Source organism: Podarcis liolepis, assembly GCF_965112155.1.
Source record: "Podarcis liolepis genome assembly, chromosome: 6".
Taxonomy (NCBI): domain Eukaryota; kingdom Metazoa; phylum Chordata; class Lepidosauria; order Squamata; family Lacertidae; genus Podarcis; species Podarcis liolepis.
In genome coordinates this window covers 9,294,375-9,308,810 of record NC_139559.1, presented here as the reverse complement: position 1 = coordinate 9,308,810, position 14,436 = coordinate 9,294,375, and the positions used below count along the sequence as shown (strand labels likewise).

The following is a 14,436-nucleotide window of genomic DNA, read 5'->3' as shown; positions in this document are numbered from 1 at the left end:
TGTCCGTTTTGCTTTCTCAGTTTTCCAACCTTAATTTTGCTACATTTCTGTTTTCCTTTTTTAAAAAAAGTCATTATGAATATTTGCCCACCTTTTAGTTTTCATGCCTCCTATTATACTAATAAAAAAACCCTTTAAACTGCTTAGTGGTTTGCTTATTTTTAAACAATCAAGTGGTATGTAAATTGTGTTCAATGTTTTTTAAATACCATTTTTCCTTATAGGCACATTTTGCAAGCAATTCTCCCTGTGCTTTTGTATGTTACTTTCACCAATATATGCATTTTAATACACACATTTCCCTAATGTTCACATCTTTGTATGCATTACTTTGCTGGAGCGTTGCGTTGCAAAATTCAGGAAAGCACAAACTAGCTGTGTTTCAGTTTCCATATAGTTTCAAGATCTGAGAATGAAGTAGGGTTGCATTTAAATGTGAACCAAACTGAATTTCCCCCTCATGCCTAAACTACATGTGACTCTCATCATGTGCTTGCTACTGGGAACAGTGAGTTTGTGTCCAGTTCCTCTTACTCCTTCCCAGTTCCTCTTACTCCTTCCCTTTGGAGGTCTTTAAGCAGAGGCTTGACAACCATATGTCAGGAGTGCTCTGATGGTGTTTCCTGCTTGGCAGGGGGTTGGACTCGATGGCCCTTGTGGTCTCTTCCAACTCTATGATTCTATGATTCTATGATAACATTTGTCCTTTTCCTTTTTCAGGAAGGCTTGGGGTTGAGATGCTTGGAGCTGTTGCAACTCAGACTGAAAGCTTACATAAGAGTTATAGGCTCCAACCATTCCTGGTGTTCAGCCAGGCCCTGACAGGGCAAGTGGTGGGCTGTTTGAATCCCCGTGACGGGGTGAGCTCCCGTTGCTCGGTCCCAGCTCCTGCCAACCTAGCGGTTCGAAAGCACGTCAAAGTGCAAGTAGATAAATAGGTACCACTCCGGCGGGAAGGTAAATGGCGTTTCCATGCGCTGCTCTGGTTTCGCCAGAAGCGGTTTTGTCATGGTGGCCACATGACCCGGAAAAACTGTCTGCTGACAAACGTTGGCTCCCTTGGCCAGTAAAGCGAGATGAGTGCCGCAACCCCAGAGTCATTCTCCCGGGGTCCTTTACCTTTATCTTTCCTCCTAAGAAGTCTCACACGTAGTTAACAAGGCCCTGATGCTTTTGCCTTGCTTGTCATCTCCTTTGCTTGTGTGGCCCTGGGCATGCCAAGTAGACAACACAGCTCCTCAGCAGGTGGTGCTGAGACCTCTGGTCCTGAGATGATGTTCTGGATCTGAACCTCCTCTGCACTGTTAGTGCAGAGATCTACTGAAGGTCCTTTTGAGCCTGCTCCTCCTCTGAGGTTCCAAGTCTGGTCAGGGCTGAACCCTGACCATAACTAACCCCTTCCTCCATCTGTATTCTTGTGTTCTTTTAACACTCATATGCCAAGCCATCTTTATTCTTATTTTACTTTTGCCCTGTGAGAAAAATGCACACAGCTTTACTCTTCTTCCCAACTGCAAAACCCATGATGCAATGAGACTGTGAGTTAAACATCCAGGCATGAAAACACCCCAGAGCTGTCAGTGAACTAAGGCAGTGGCAAGCTCAAAGCAAATCCGCAAATTGAGATGGTGGAAATATGACTCTACGGATGGATTGGGCTCTTGCTCAGAGATTGCAGAACATAGCACGAAACAGTTCTCTACTGGTGGCTTTCAAGGATGCCTAGCAAAAGCGCCATGTGTTTCCAAGGAAATAAAGACAGAATATGAACTATTGAAATGAAGATATAACTGAGGCATAATCAAGCTCAGGTCTAATGACTTCAGAACACATCTTTGCAATGACTTCAGAAGATATCTTGTTAGCATGATTTCACTTTCTCTGTTGTACGGCTGCTTTGCCCATGATCTTTGCTTAGCTGCTTCCTTATTAATATGCATGCCGTAATGTCATTTGCTTTGCATTGCTTTGATGTTAATTCCTATGTTTTGGTGCAATGAGCTATTGTTATCCTCCTCTCCCTGGACCCAACTACATAATCAAAGAGCATCTATACTGAGGGAATAGCATTAATGGTAATTTCGCTTCCTTGTTCATGTATAAAATTCCAGAGCAATAAAGGGAGTGAATTGTAAGTTTGCCTTAAACACAAATGTAAGATTACGAGACGTGGCATTAAAAGAAAAAGAAAGGAAAGAAAAATGGTTGCCGAAATGATTGTAGCCGAAATGATTTTCTCCCTGAAAATTCACTTCAAATTTCTCCTTGGCAAAATAAGGTGCTAAATATTCTTCAGACAAGTCTCAAAATGCATGACCTATTTGATTTCTGAGCTTGATATAATATAATATTAGGTATCAATACCTGATAGCTGACAACTGACATTTGACAGTGTTTCATAGTTGGCAGATCCACAACCTTAAATATCTCATAGCTTTCGATGGATGTCATATTACTATAGCCAGTATTTGACAGAATTTTATAGCAGACATGCAATGGCATTTAGAATCTGAAGGCTGTCCTCAATCACAAATTCTTGAATATGCTTGAGTGCAATTCTATGCATGTCTACTAATAAGGAAGAAGAAGAAGAAGAAGAAGAAGAAGAAGAAGAAGAAGAAGAAGAAGAAGAAGGGTTTAGATTTGATATCCTGCTTTCTCACTACCCTCAGGCATCTCAAAGCGGCTAACATTCTCCTTTCCCTTCCTCCCCCACCACAAACACTCTGTGAGGTGAGTGGGGCTGAGAGACTTCAGAGAAGTGTGACCAGCCCAAGGTCACCCAGCAGCTGCATGTGGAGGAGTGGGGAAGCGAACCCGGTTCACCAGATTACGAGTCTACTGCTCTGCACCACTACACCACACTGGCTCTTAAGCAAGCCCAGTTGAATCCAGTGGGACTTACTCCCAGGTAAGTGGGTATAGGATTGTACCCATAATCAGTTCTTCCCTGATGTACCACAGCTCACAATGGTCTACAACTTTCTAAGTAACGTGAATATACCTGTAGAGCGAGAGCTCTTTGCTTTCTAAAGTTAAATTTATGCTTAATTTTAAAAGACCAATTATTGCCAAAGATTTATTAATCCATTGATGCACTGGAGGCAATTCTTCAGAGTTCATTTCTTCGCTATTAATATTTTCACTAGTGTTAGTAAATTAAAAAGTAACTTTATTTCATTCCTGGGTCGGATGGCTGTCGCCACATTGTGTGGCAGTAAATTCCACCAGCTAATTATAGGTTGTGTGAAAAAGTAGTTTCTTTTAACTATCCTGGATGGGCTGCAAATTAATGTCATAACCCAGAGACCCTGCATTGTGTGACAGAGTCAGAAGAGCATGAGACTCTAGCGCTTTCTCCGGGGAAGGAACGGCCACAACCATCTCTAGGACTTTCTTAACCAGAGGTCACAGCCTTGCTGCTCTCCTCAGACTCAGAGGAAGAATCTCCCACGCTACCCTGCTCTCCCTTGCCCCACATAACCCAAAGGCTGAATCAGGTGAGGGCCCTTTAACAGCTAGCCAGCTCCTCTGGGGAGGGAGGACTTAAGCATTATAGTTCAGACCATGTCTATATAAGGCTTTAGTTGGAGCTAGGGTCCTTGCCAAGACAACAGATTGCATAGATATTTCAGCAGACGCCTGGAGCTCTCCAAGGTCCTGAAGAGGATTTCAGTGACCTCTTGATGGGACACTGCTGGCCTCCCTCTGTGAACCTTGAGCTTTTGTAGAACAGAACCAGTAACTTGTAGAATAACCCTGAGTTTGGCAAGTGATAGTCAACTAAGCTTTACTCAGAGTAGGTCCACTGAAACTAATGGACCTGAGTAAAACTTAGTTGACTACCACCTAGTGCTATGAAAGGAGGAGGAAGGGTATCTGTCTACCTTCTCTGACACAGTTCAGATGTAAATAGAGATAGGTGAATGTGTGCATTTTAGTTCCTCTCAGTTTCTTACTTATCCAAGCTTAAATTCAGTTTTCTGCATCCGCATTTCTGCAACAGTCTGCATTTTTTTTTTTAAAAAAGAAGTCCACACAAAAATGCTTTTACATTTGAGTATGCACTTCTCCTATGATATGATAAACATTTTTCCGTACAATTTTACTAAGCATTATACACATTTTTTCAAGCTTGGAAACTGTTTGACAGTATTGTGTGCTTCTTCTTCTTGTGGGGTAACACAGTCCTTATCAGCATTATTGCATACTTATAATGCAACTTTCTCCAATATAATCATTCAGACCGGATACTGAGGTCCACTTCCGAGGGTCTTCTGGCGATTCCCTCAATGTGAGAAGTAAAGTTACAGGGAACCAGACAGAGGGCGCCCTCCCTGTGGAACGCCCTGCCATCAGATGTCAGGGAGATAAAGAATTACACAACTTTTAGAAAACATCTGAAGACAGCCCTGTTTTGGGAAGTTTTTAATATCTGAAATTTTATTATTTTTTATAATTTGCTGGAAGCCACCCAGAGTGGCTGGGAAAACCCAGCCAGATGGGCGGAGTATAAACAATAAATTATTATTATTATTATTATTATTATTATTATTATTATTATTACATTTTAACGTACACATTTTTAGTATCTTTTTGGGTTGAAGAAGCACATCACAAAAGTTGGAGAAATGCAAAATTGAAAGGACAGCGGCATTTTGGTCCTGGTGTTGTTTTGAGAAGTGCAAATGAAGTGGGTGTGCATTCAGATGTGTCGTGGCCCAAATTCCTCCATTGCTAGATGCTTCCCAGAAATTTTTCTTTAGTTCACGCAGCTTGTATCCACATCTAGCGCTGTTGAGGTACATGGAATGCTGGAGTCATCCCTTATCAAGAAGACTGGGTTTTTGCAGTCTTCTGATAATCCGGTAATCTCATAAAACCTTCTGATGTACATGCATTGTTGAATGACCTCACATTGCATCTTGAATCTTCTGTTCATTGCATTGCACAAGATCCCCCTGTGCTTGCATTCTGCTGCCCCAAGTATGAGGGGAGTACCTTCAGCAAATGAACAACCCTCTTCTAAGGAACATCCAGGCTGATGCTACTTGCACTGTTCTTTTTTTAATCCTCCTAAACTGCCTTTAGAACTTGTCATATGTCATAAGACACAGTCAGGGCCAGATTAAGGCAAGTCGAGGCTCTAAACAATGCCTAATTTAAGATGCCCCCATAGCATTATATTTAGAAAAGCCCATGTCATTCTGACAGAACGAACAATGAAAATAGAAATAATGAACTTTCACACTTGCAATCCAGCAAACTGCAAACTAACAATCTAAGCAAAAGGTAATAATGTAAAACTTGAGATTTAGGAATTTTGGGGGGTGAGTGGGATGGTAGCTAACAAATTCATTATGTCTATGCATGGACATTGGCTTTCACAATGAAATTTCTGCCTCCCTCCTGCATTCCACTAAATCTGTTCTGGGTTTTCCTCCAACCCACTGGAGCAGAAGCAGATTTGGGAAGGGCATCGATGTGCTCAGGGAGAGGACAATAGGCAAAACTTTCCTTGTTCAAGTGTAATAATAATAATAATAATAATAATAATAATAATAATAATAATTTATTATTTATTTATTTGTACTCCACCCATCTGGCTGGGTTTCCCCAGTCACTCTGGGAGGCTTTCAACAGAACATTAAAAACAGAATAAAACTTCAAACATTAAAAACTTCCCTAAACAGGGCTGCCTTCAGATGTCTTCTAAAAGTCAGATAGTTGTTTATTTCCTTGACATCTGACAGGAGGGCGTTCCACAGGGTGGGCACCACTACTGAGAAGGCCCTCTGCCTGGTTCCTTGCACTGATGGGACGATTTAGTTGAACCCCACCCTCTGTACTAAGAGGCCCTCTCTTAATTTCAGGCACTGACATGTAGCTTACTTTGCTGGTGTGTAAATCCAGCACTGGGTAAAGTATGCATTTAAAAAAGGGAGTATGAAATAAATTCAACTTGGACAGAAATGTCACATCACCCGAAATACTATTACTGGCGTCCATTCACAACTGAGTGGAACGTAAAGTAATAAAGCCATGTGTCATGATGGGTGAATGGCAAGCCGCAGAGAATGAATGACTGGCTGTGTGGAAAAAGCTGCTGTGGAGAAGTAATTTAAATTAGTCCCCTTGCAGTGGCTATTTAATATGCAATGGCCCCTAGGTAAGCAGTACATGATCTGGCAAAGAACTCGATTATAAGGTGGGCTCCCAACATGGACATTTCTTAGAAAAGTTATTTTGGTTTGCGGAAGCTGTGCTGGGTCAATTCCAGGGCGAAGTATTGTGGTTTTTTTAATGTGTGTGTGTCAATACACGGTTGTGCATGCAACACACACACACACACACATAGGCATGCTTGCTTTGAATAAAGAAGTGCCCTTAACTTCTTGGGTCGCCCCCCTCTTTGCTCTCTTTTGGTTGTTGATTAACCAGAATTGTAAATCAGAGAAGGATTTATTCAGACCCTGTGTTTTATTTGATAAACGTCAAAGTATGTAAATACAGAGCTCTCCTTCCTACAGTCGCTGAAACAAATGGAAAAAACACATTTATTAGCATAGAGATGAGTTTAATCAAATCAGTGGCGAGTACAAATTAGCCACAGGAAATGTAATGAGCTGGGAATTAATTAGCAGCATAATGATAATAACTTCGCCTGCTGATTACCTTGCGGCCACGGCACTCCCCAAAGGCCTTTCTTGCGTTTCTCCAACAGCTGATCTTTTCTGTTGCAAGAGTCCCTGAACTGGAACACTATGGCCGACAGCTCCTGAGGAGCAGAGCGGAGAGATGGGAAAGGAGGAATAGAAGGAAGGAGGGAGGGAGGGAGAGGGGAGATTTAACGGGAAGAGGAGGTGCTGAATAAAATTAATCCGGCCAGGCTTCACATTTGCAAGTCTTATGACTTTTTCTAGAGCTATCCTCATCTGAAAGAGCTGTATGCTGCCTCTCTATGGGCAAGGGCTCACCAGCGGCCCAGGGTTCAAATCCTGGGACTCTTGTTAACAGGATGTAGAGACCTGCGGGTATAGGGCAGTATACAAATTTAATAAATAGAAATATTTTTTTAAAAAGAATCGTACTCTTTACGGCACTATAAGTCATCTTGCACTGGGATGTCAGTTTCACTACAGCGCCATCATGCAGATGGCTGGAGAGGGTACTGCAGTTTTTATAGCCCAGTGGGATCAGGTGACCTGAGGAGCCAATCAGATCCCATCTGCTGAGTCTGGCTTGGTTTCTTATGCTGAGTCACTGTGAACATCACCTGCCGACGCATCCGCTCGCTTGCTCTGACAATGAGCTCCCCAAGGAAGTGGTCATTTCATTTGTAATTTAGAAGAACAGGGTAAAATGTGTGAGGAGCAGCACACAGTGTGACTAAGAAACCAAAAGCACCATTCAGCCACAGGCTTCCTCTTGCAGAGGACCATGGGCTGCTGGGATGGAAGCCACCTCACACCAGTTCAATTAGTCCGTTTTCTTCCAACACTGCAAGCGACTCACTTGCCGTACCACTGGGGAACAGCAAAGACAGTGAGTCTGAAAACAATGCACCTCTGGAGCATTTGGATGATTAAACTGTCTGGCCAGGATGAAGGTGTCGGGCTTGATATTGGGTAGCACTTTTTCAAAGATGGACATTGCGTGAGACAGAAAACAAAAATTGGCCACTGCTGGGGTGAGAGGTGGGATAGGATGTGCAAATTAACTGTTTTGACACCAGCAGTGTTGGAGAATGATGCAAGGTGGACAGAGAAAAGGCGAAGAATATTTGCTTCGGGGGGGGGGGGTTCCTCTTGATGTATGCTGGATATAGGTCTAAACCACAGAGCCTAGGACTTGCCGATCAGAAGGTCGGTGGTTCGAATCCCCGCGACGGGCTGAGCTCCTGTTGTTCAGTCCCTGCTCCTGCCCACCTAGCAGTTCAAAAGCACGTCAAAGTGCAAGTAGATAAATAGGTACCGCTCCAGTGGGAAGGTAAATGGCGTTTCTGTGCACTGCTCTGGTTCGCCATGCTGGCCACATGACCCAGAAGCTGTACGCCGGCTCCCTCGGCCAATAAAGCGAGATGAGCGCACAACCCCAGAGTCATCCATGACTGGACCTAATGGTCAGGGGTCCCTTTACCTTTAACTATGCTGGATATATCATGGACAAAGCACAATGTGCTCAAAACCAAGACATTAAATGCAGCCCTCCAGGTGATATTGGCCTCCAAGTCCCATCAGCCCCAGCCAACTTAGCAAATAGTTGGGGATTGTGGAAATTGTAGTCTAGCAACATACAGTGGGCCACAGCTTGCCCGCTCCACATGAATGCTTTGTATCATGTCTAAGGCGCAAAGACTACTCTGCTTGAATTTATTTGTCCATGTGCATTTTAATTTCATTTTTAAATGCTTTCCTTTCCCTTTCCCTTCTAAGATAAAATGCCCCATACAACTTGTGGATTTTAAATATGCAACACAGCTTAAAATGTCCGCAACACTCAGAAACAGCTCACTAATGCCGGTGTGATGATTCTCTGCAGGGAAGCCAATTGCTAAGGGGTGTCCTGAACCATGCAAGAGTGGTGTTTCCATTGAACAGCAAAGAAGTTCATCCTCCTTCATTGCAAATGGGAAGCTGCTTGAAAGGGAGTGCTCTGTATCTGGCAGGATTGGCGCCTCTACAGAGGCATTGATCTTGCTTCTTGCAAGCTGCTTCCCTAAGGAAGTCAGATTATCCTCTACCAGGGCCGGGGCCTTCTCAGTGATGGCTCTGACCTGGTGGAATACTCTGCCCCATGAGACCAGGGCCCTGCAGGATTTAACTTCCTTCCGCAGGGCCTGTAAGACAGAGCTATTCTGCCTGGCTTTCTATTTGAACTTAGCCTGATCTTTTATTCCCCTTCCTTCCCTCCCCCTCCCCTTTTTACGAAGATTACCCACTCTGGGATCCCACAGCTAATTCTCCCCTGGTCTCCTTGCTGGCCCAAATAGGACTAACTTTGCCAGCTAGCCCTGGTGATCATCTAATGTTTATTGGATGGATTTTCCCTCCCCCTAAATTTATTTTTGAATTCTAAATTTATTGTTATTCATGTTTTATACTGTATTTTATGCTGTTTTTTGTTGCATCAATTAAGTGTTTTAAATTTGTTGTTAGCCGCCCTGAGCCCGGTTTTCTGAACCAGGAAGGGCGCGGTATAAATAAAAAATTATTATTATTATTATTATTCTCTCAGCAAGGAGAGTCAGGCAGCAGAAGATTCTCTTGGCAAAGCTTTGGGCCTTTTTGTAGGATTTTCTGCCCAATGCCTGCCTCTCCTTCCGGCCTGATGCCTCACCCCTGAGAGCCACAGATGGCTCTGGGCCACCCAACATGACCTGCAATGATCCATGGCTTTCTGCACCTGAGTCATCCAATGTCTGAGTTTCTCTGAATTTGTCAGATTTGGCTCAGGCCTCAACTGAATCTATTGCGGAGCCCTAACAGCTACTAGTGCTGACATAAATGAATGCCAGAGGGCTGCAATATCCGAGACCAGAATGTGTTCTGTTTTAGTCCAAGGTCACTTGATTGTCTGAGATTTTTTTAGAATAAGGCAGGTTTTGCCTCATACAATTTCCCCGTCAAAGCCTTTTCTTTTCAAAACTGGGCTGTTCCCATGGAAAATGCGCCCCAGTTTATTCTAATTGGGGTTACTTATATCAGTCCTCGGAGGATGATTGATTAAGTGCTCTGATCGTAACTGTGAAGCAAGCAGCGGGAGTTTGTGTAAAAAAAAAAAGAGAGAGGGCTTGGAAGTCTTGCTGGATAAATTATTCTGATGAAATCTGACCTATTATAAATCTAGTTTTACTTCCCTGTGGTGAAGGCTTGGTTGGGTAATGCGCAGTCTCTATTCTAACACTGCAGAGGTGAAACAGGTGTCGGATTTGATATTTCCTTTAGGACACAAGCTCTTTTACTAAACAGCAACCAAGGGAATCCTGTCCTGGATCGGGACCATAGTGTGGGGGCAGGGGTTTTTGTAACTGTTTCTTCCTTCTTCAGCCTTGATCTGGACGCTCACAGAAATACAACTGCTATTTACATCAGGAAGAACGTCTCCATCAAAACCAATGGGAGCTTTTCTCCCAGGGCAAACAGCAGCTGTACATGTGTGTGTAGATCAGGATAAGGACCATGTTGGGAACAAAGGATTAGAGTCCCTCCTCCATGCTATTTTCCTGTCCTGATCCACAAGGACCAGTCACACCCTGAATGCTATGCCTAAGATTAACATGGGTCAACAATACAAGGGAGCAGGCTGCAACAGACTCTGAATCAAAAGTGGAGACGCTATATGTACTTCCCCTTGTTTGGTTGATTTGTAACACAGTAAAATCTTTAATAAAAACTAATTAAAAGCAAAAGCAAAAAAACGAAGTACAGAAAAATGTAAGTAATAGTACCACTCTTCTAAACCACAGAGCCTAGGGCTTGCCGATCGGAAGGTTGGTGGCTCAAATCCCCGTCTGGGGTTGAGACGCTTGGAGCTGTTGCAGCTCAGACTGAAAGCTTACCTAAGAGTTTTAGGCTCCAACCATTCCTGGTGTTCAGCCAGGCCCTGACAGGGCAACTGGTTGGTGGTTCGAATCCCCACAATGGGGTGAGCTCCTGTTGTTCGGTCCCAGCTCCTGCCAACCTATCAGTTCGAAAGCACGCCACAAAGTGCAAGTAGATAAATAGGTACATCTCTGGCGGGAAGGTAAAAGGCATTTCTGTGCACTGCTCTGGTTTCGCCAGAAGCGGCTTAGTCATGCTGGCCACATGACATGGAAAAACTGTCTGCGGACAAACATCGGCTCCCTCGGCCAGTAAAGCGAGATGAGCGCCGCAACCCCAGAGTCATCCGCGACTGGACCTAACGGTCAGGGGTACCTTTACCTTTACCTTTATTCTGCCTTGGTGAAACCCCACTTAGATTACTGTATCCAATTCTGGGCACACCAGTTTGAGAAGAAACTAAATAAAAAAAGTCCTAAGAGACCAACTATGTTTGTTATTGGTATAAGCTTTCGTGTGCTTGCACACTTCTTCAGATACATCGTGCAGGCACATGAAAGCTCATGCCAATAACAAACTTAGTTGGTCCCTAAGGTGCAACCGGAAGGAATTTTTTAAATTTTGATTCAACTACGGCAGACCAAGACGGCTACCTACCTGTAACCAGTTTGAGAAGGATATTTATAAAATGGAACATGTACAGAGAAGGGATTAAGTTAGAAGAAAAGTAATTCCAACTAAACATTAGGAAGAACTTTGTGACAGTAAGAGCTGTTCAACAGTGGAAAAGACTCCCTCAGAAACTTTTGGACTCCTCTTCCTTCGAGGTTTTTAAGCAGAGGTTGGATGACCATATCTGTCAAGAATCTTTCAGTTGAGATTCCTGCATTGCAAGGGGTTGGATAACCCTGGAGGTAACTTCCAACTTTACAGTTCTGTGATTCTATGACCTTCAGTGCTTATTGCTTTTAAAGCCAGGTTTCTAGCCCTCATGATCAGAGGTCAATATTATTTCATTAGATTCCGTTATCCCTTCACATAGCCCCAAAGGAGTCCCAAGGTGATAACCTCCCTATCTTAGGGTTGTTAGGTAGGTTTGCAGGTAGGTGGGCAATGCCAAGCACCAGAGGCTTACTTTGTAGGATTTCTGGTGGGCACAGCTTTCTGGAAAGAGAGGGAGCAACAGACGCCCAAGACAACGGAAGCTGGGAAAGCACTAAGTGTTAATGATGCCGTGCAGTTCTAATAGGGCGCTAATGGTGCCACATCGCAAAGCCTTGCCACTTCTGCTCTGTTTGTGCCTGCAGATCAGCTGGTAATTACAGAGTAATTACTCTGAGACATGCACTCTGCTTTCAAAGACAGGAAAAGCCATGTAATGTTCTTGTCCTCTGCACTGCGCTCAGGATGTAATGCAACAACAGCCAAAAGGCAGAAACTTTGCAAAAAAGAAAACAAGGAAAGGGAAGGGAAGGAAGGGAAGCAATAAAGGAAGAGGAGGAGGAAAGATGTTTATTATTAAGTGTGCTTTTATTTGAACCTTAGACTCTTTCCACCATCCCCCCCCATCCAATCAGCGCATAAATTGCATGGCTACCGTTATGGCACATTGATTATTTGTTCACAGTCATATTACTTGGCATTCCTTTATATAGCACCTTTGAACGATCACAGCACTTAGCATGGATTATCTTGCTGTAATCTAATGGTTAGACTAGCGACATCAAAGAGCCAGGATGGGCTGGAGATCACTGTGAAACACCCCCACAGTGACAAACCACAAACCCAGTCCTTTATTTCCAGAATCCAGCTGTTTATGGATTCTATTTGCTGCTGAGTACAGCTCAACAAAGAAACAGTAGATCAGTCCAGAGTACTGTGGTTGTCTTTGTGGTTAAAGGGCCATAGCTCAGTAGTATAGCAAAGGCTTTGCATTTTATTTACAGTGGACGCTCGGGTTGTGAACGTGATCCATGCGGGATGCACATCCGCAACCCACAGTGTTCACAACCCACAGCGGCGTGCCTGTGCACGCGCGGGTTGCGATTCGGCATTTCTGTGCATGCGCAAAGCGTGATTTTAGTGCTTCTGCGCATGTGCGACCGCCTAAACCTGGAAGTAACCCATTCCGGTACTTCCGGGTTTCAGCGGTCCGTAACCCGAAAAAACGCAACATGAAGCGTCTGTAACCCAAGGTATGACTGTACTTATCGGACAAGATGTATATACTGCTTGATCACAATAAAAGCTCTAAGAAGCTCATAGCAAATACTAAAATAATCAATAAAAGCAGTTAAAGACAATTGTGAAGAATTAAAATTAACAGTGAAAGAGAATGAGGCACACCAATACCTATGTGGCTGGATAGGATTGCCTAAGCAATTATTATTATTATTATTATTATTATTATTATTATTATTATTATTATTATTATTATTTCTATACCACCCTTCATCCAAGGATCACAGGGTAGTTTACAATATAAAAACACAAAAATACATAGCATAGCAACAAATAAACACACACACACACACACAGTTTAAAAGGCCATAGAGTAATTAAACAAAGGCCTGGGAAGAAGGGTTATCAAGCTCTTTGTTCTCCCACTGCCCCCCTTCCACCACGTGAACCCTGCTACTAAGCAGGTCTAAGATGGATGCTCCAAGCTTAGACCATGTGACTTAAGCAACCCAACTTTGTGTTTCTATACAAATAAGTTAGAAACACTTACCATTTTGGAACCTAAGTTATACTGCCTGTCTTTTCTTGCTGCTGTTTGAAAAAACACATGAACCTGACCTTTGAAGAGTTTGTAAGTATACTATTTCTAACTTATCAAGCATATGGTCTTTTTCTACACTAAGAGAAGTGGGGAACATTGGAAGCAACTTAGAAGGGGATATTTTAAAGTTCTAACATACTTTATTTCCTCGCTTTACGTTGCTGCATATTTTGAGATTTTAAATCTTAGCTGGCGTTTTCTCACTAAATGAATTTCTACCCAGTAACTCAGAGGTCCATGGGCTGGGCTTTAGTTAAGTCTTGCAGTATAGGTGCTCACCTAATAGAAGCTTTATACAGTGCTACAGCTGTCCAGGTGTTTAATGTTTGAAGGCTGAAAAAGGAGAATGTGCTGACATACGTGACCAGGAAACCACAGAACCTCTATCCAGATGTTTTTGCATATTGCTTGCTTCTGTGATGAGCAATATTGTTAGATTTTGCCAAGCACCTTCTTCCCCTCCAGCCATTATCTGACACACACAAAATACACACAAACACACTTTTCTACTTTAAAAATAAAGGAAGATCAGACTCGGACAGCTGTGTTAGGTCAACCTTTCACATAAAGGAAAGAGTCATGCTGCCGCTCTCATTGTAAAGTGGTCTTGTAAATTTCCAATATTTACCCAAATGAATTGTGCTGTGAATTTGGGGTGTGCGTGTGAGAGTGTGTGTGTACACTTGCGGAAATCCAATGAAGATTCAGGACAGATAAAAGAAAAATACTTCTTCACACAGTGTGAAGTACAGTTGTGGAATTCACTTCCCCAGGAGGCAGTGATGACTATCAACTTGGATGGCATAATAATAATAATAATAATAATAATAATAATAATAATAATAATTTATTATTTATACCCCGCTCATCTGGCTGGGTTTCCCCAGCCACTCTGGGCGGCTTCCAACAAAACACTAAAATTCAATAACCCATTAAACATTAAAAGCTTCCCTAAACAAGGCTGCCTTTAGATGTCTTCTAAAAGTTTGGTAATTATTTTTCTCTTTGACATGTGGTGGGAGGGCGTTCCACAGGGTGGGTGCCACTACCGAGAAGGCCCTCTGCTTGGCTCCCTGTAACTTGGCTTCTCGCAGTGAGGGAACTGCCAGA

At 43.0% G+C, this 14,436-nt stretch overlaps 1 long non-coding RNA gene across 1 annotated transcript in view; it reads right to left on the bottom strand.

Annotated features, from left to right (window-relative positions):
• LOC310708934 overlaps positions 1 to 6,811 on the bottom strand; it is a 65,133-nt gene extending 58,322 nt beyond the window's left edge. Inside the window, exon 1 of the long non-coding RNA XR_014527231.1 lies at positions 6,676 to 6,811. This is a non-coding gene — a long non-coding RNA (uncharacterized lncRNA). The remainder of the gene's footprint in view (positions 1 to 6,675) is intronic.
• Between the last annotated feature and the right edge of the window lie 7,625 nt (positions 6,812 to 14,436).